Raw genomic sequence first — 4,796 nt, forward strand, 5'->3', positions numbered from 1 at the left:
TACATGTCCATGTCAATTATTCTAAATTTAAAGGAATAACTGTAGATTTCTATCCATAGCTTTGACAATGTTAATTGAGAATCTTTGGAAACCATTACCTTGCCTATTATTGTAGGTTCTACCACTCTCAATAAATCATTTCATGTCATATCCAATAAACTCACTTATAATATCTTTTGTAGTTGTTTATGGCTCCATTGAATGTATCATGTCTTTTCTATCCTCCATAATGTTTGAAATTTATACATATTGACAAAAATTATGCTATTTATGCCAATGAAACTCCTTTCTAACATTTCCAAAATATTTAGTCTCAAGTTCTCAAGAGACACTATTTCCTAAACAAAGACCAATCTAATTTTAGAATGCTCAACAAAGAGAATCATTCTTTAGTAAAAAATGTTAAGTACCTCTTTTACATCTACTTTCCTAAAATAACTATTGTAATTTTCCAATTTATCCATCTCAACTATTGTAATTGCTTTTTAATTTTCATTTATCAATCTAATAATAATAATAATAATAAAACTATTGTAATAACTTTAACTTAATTAATCTAAATAAACTTTTAAGTTCATATAGTTGTAACTCTTTTATATAGAAGATTAATATAATTTCCACTTTTCATTCTAAGGAATTTGTTGAAGTCTTTTCAACTCTCACCAACTCAAAATTATTAAAACAAATTGTGACTTCCTTTAAATAAAGTATTTTTTCCAATTATTAAACAATATTTAAAAAAGGAGCAAATTGTTAATGAAAATGATATAATGTAGTTAGGTGCAATGAAAAGGCATGGGTTGATTCCCATTTTGCCTATCTTTTCGTAGTGTTCTTTTTGGTCACTAGTACAATTATATCTTTTCTTTATATAGTGAGTGCATGCATATGCCTTTCTTAAGAGTGACATGTACAATACGCACTCCTATACATAATAACAATTGACTTGACCATCTTTCACCATATTTATGGGCCAAGTATAAAAACAATACATATAAAAATCAATGTGGGCAATTTATTTTATTTTATTGTAGCTCTTGCAATAACTTATTAATATGAAATATAAATCAATTAATACATGAAGGTTGTTGTACCACCAAACCTTAACCATTTGTTTATTGATCTTCACAATTAACGAGAATAGAATCTTAAGGACTCTACATAGACCGAAATTAAATTACAAATTTTTAATAAAAAATATTTTTAAACAAATTTAAAATTAGGGAAGAATACTAGTTATCGTCTTTGCTAATTAAAAGTTTACTAAAAAATCTAGTAGGTCAATAGTTCCATTTTTTGAAAAAACTATTAGTAATTAGATCAATTGTACAACTTTATTGGTACCAACATCGCACACTTACTGGGACATTTTGTGCATAAGTATTGGATCAATTGTGCAAATTTTTTTGTTGTCAAAGCAAATGGGTAATGGAGCAATAGAGAATATATTTTGGACAATACTTTGAAATGACCTTTTTTGACCCTTGTGCACATAACTGATCCCCCAGTGTTTGTCTTTACTACCCAATAGCCTATAGGGTGTATGAAGTTAGCTATAACGACTACTCATGCTCTTTCTGTACAAATATAATGAAATGACACCTAGAAATCACATCAAAGCTCACATAATAGATCTAATTGATAACTAGTAGTATATAAAGACGACAACAAAAAAACCATCAAAATCTGATGTATCATTTAAGAACAATGGCTATAAACAGTTAAATCTATATAAATAGAACAACAAAAGAAAAACCAATGTATCATTTAAGAACCTGAAATGTGCCAAATTAGCTATAACAACTACTTGTGCCCTAAAAAAGTTTTTTTTAGGTTGAAATGGACAACATGGGCGATAATCTTATCTAGGGATAATTGCATGTGCCAACTGCTGCTTTTCAAGTGGAGTACGTAAGGCGTGCTCTCTCACAATTATTAATATGATAAATAATTATATCTGGTTAACAGAGATGATGGGCCTGCACCGACAGTTTAGTTGGAGGAGGCCCACACCACAAACAACTCAATTGACACAAAAAGATTCTTCATTTCTGCTTGGAATTTCCCAAACAATACTGTCAACACAAGTACAAAAAGAGAATTGGGATTCGAACTCTGGAATTCAATTTGTCCACCGCCATGTTTTTCCATTTTCATCTGTGCTTGAAATCTGTGGATTATGCAGTGACATATGAGGCTTCGCTGTATATTATGGGTATTTTTCTTTTCTATGGAATAGTGTGACAAAAGGGCTTGTTTTATTCAGAGCCTGTGTCTCCTTAAAGCCATTTTATTGTTATCTGTTGGTGAAATGAAAATATGGAGCTGCTTCTATCTTTATCAGGCTTTACTTGTTTGAATCTGATCTTAGAATACCCATCTATGCAAAGCAGGTAAAGTTTCATAGTAATCAATGTTTGAAATTTATATTTTCTGACTGTAGTCATATGATTTCCACAGTTCATAAAACATTATGCTTAATTTTTGCTGTTAACTATGTGTGTTTATTTTCTAGACATTTCATATCAAACTCCACAATCCAGAAAGAAGAAAGCAAGACAAAAGAATAAAATTGCTCTGAATTATGGTGATTACTCTGGAGGCATACCAGTAGCAGAGTATGCTCTAAGGGCATTGGTGGCTTTCTGATTACTAAATAAATGGTATTGCAGTAGAACTATGCTGTGTGAAAATGTCCTTTTCAAAAGATAGAATCTTAACCTAATAATATTTAACCACCACTGAATATGCATCCCCTGGTGGGGTAGTGAGCAGTATTTTCAAATGAACTATTCTGCAGCAAAATATATTTTCTGGATTTTCTGCAGGATGAATCCAACCCATTTCGTAGCCCTTTTTAATCTTATAACATGGTTGTCTTTCAGTACTCACCCATAATCTAGAAAAGCATTTTTTAATTTTTTTTTAATGATCTTGAATATCTATTCTTAGTCTAATAGTATTGTACTGTTTTCTACTAAATGCCATTGATTGCAAAGGCTGTAGCAGGAATGCAAGTTCAGGAATGCAAGTTCAGGTGAGATCTTCATTCCCTGAGTTCTGTTTTTTTTTCTTTCAATTCTCCCCAAAGATCTTTTGACTTATGGTGCTTTCCATCAATGAATAAGCTAGAATAAGGGGGCCACCCCCACTATAGTTCCGAGAGGAGACACTGATCAATCCATAGCTATATTGGAGAGACCTGTTATCAAAATGATGTTTTCTACTTAATGCCATTTATTTTTTTCAAAGGTGGTAGCAGGAATGCAAGTTCAGGAGAGATCTTCATGCACTGAGTTCTCAATGTCTGTCAGTCTGTTTTTTCCTTTCAATTTTCCCCAAAGATCTTTTAACTTATGGCGCTTTCCATCAATGAGGTTTTGCAGTAAGATGGAAGCATGGCATCCTAGATATTAATGGTAAGAAATTTTTACAATCTATAGTATAATTAATAATGCTGTTTTTGGATTAGATGTTGGATCATGAAATGTGATCCGAAATATTGATGAAAAAAGTTTGAATACAATCTAATCCAGAAACAGCATTATTAACTATTCTAGATATTATTTTGATTTTTAACATTTTCTATGTGTTTTGTTTTCGATAGTTAAAAACTGATAACAGTGGCAATGATGAGCTTCTGATAGGCTTGATGACTCTGGTGTTGTCATATGAAATCAATCAAGCACTCTCTGAGCCACTCTGGATTACAAGGAATGCCCTTTCAAAGACTTGATCCAATCCTACTGTTGCCATTTGGATCATTGTGCAGTTCAGCATTGAATTTTTGGATCTTTAGAATGTTGGGTTTCGTTGTAACTCTGGATTTCATAATCCATTTTAGTTCTCTTCTTCATGGATTTAGAACTTGATGAAAATGCTGCAACTGCGACAGTATAAAAGACTGCCATAGTAGATATATATTGAGAGCTGATCTAACTTCAAACCACTTTCAAGCTTTTCCTGTTTAATATGTTCTGTTCCACAAGTGATTTAGAAACTAGGTAGAAGTGTTTATAATGATTCTTACCTAATCTAAATGTTAGGCCTATAGAGAAACTGGATGACCAGTAAACTTAAATTCTATACATGATTCGCAATGGATTGCAAACAAATCAATGTCACTAGAAGTAAATGGTGAAAAGTATATATCTTCATTTTTCCTTTGGTATGTAAGATGATGCATTCAGTATGGAAGCTGCTAAATAATATAATTTAGTCTGATTTTCCACATTTAAGATGTGGATTAGGTTTTTAACTCTTTTAATGAACTATCTTAGTTTAGATTTGTAAATATGGAGTCAATTTAGGTCAATTTTATGATTTGCAGAGATGAATGTAGGTTTTTCAAAATTTATATTCAAATCTTATTTTAGAATGTAATGCAAGTGAATTGTACAATAAGATGTTATATTATTAAAAGACAAATCTTAATTCATTTAGAGAGCATATAGCACGTAGCAAGGTTCTATTATTCACTACATTATCTTTAGAGCATTTATATATGTATAGTATTCAAGGTATAGGGCTTCATTGCTTGTTGCCTTCAACCATTGTATTGGGATATTAAATCGATCTCTAAGAGTTTAATAATTAGGAGAAATATTTTTGGTCATTTACAAATTCCTTTGCCCACATCAAAAGTTTCTTTATGCAATATAGAAGGATCAAGACAAGTAATATTCAATTATGAGATTGAGATTTAGAGAAATTCATTTCCAATTATAGTGTATATCCATGCAAAAGTGTCAAATTTGCAGTTTGTGAGATTGATTTTGTAGTCCCACAATTCCACA

At 31.1% G+C, this 4,796-nt stretch overlaps 1 long non-coding RNA gene across 1 annotated transcript; it reads left to right on the plus strand.

The window, feature by feature from the left end:
* Positions 1-2,069: 2,069 nt before the first annotated feature.
* On the plus strand, positions 2,070-4,164 carry LOC131066216 (uncharacterized). Its single transcript, XR_009111631.1, has 5 exons — positions 2,070-2,393; positions 2,516-2,663; positions 3,000-3,037; positions 3,253-3,419; positions 3,648-4,164. It is a non-coding gene; the product is annotated as an uncharacterized LOC131066216 (long non-coding RNA).
* The last annotated feature ends 632 nt before the right edge of the window (positions 4,165-4,796 follow it).

The sequence above is a fragment of the Cryptomeria japonica genome, chromosome 5, assembly GCF_030272615.1.
Source record: "Cryptomeria japonica chromosome 5, Sugi_1.0, whole genome shotgun sequence".
NCBI classification, from domain to species: Eukaryota; Viridiplantae; Streptophyta; class Pinopsida; order Cupressales; family Cupressaceae; genus Cryptomeria; species Cryptomeria japonica.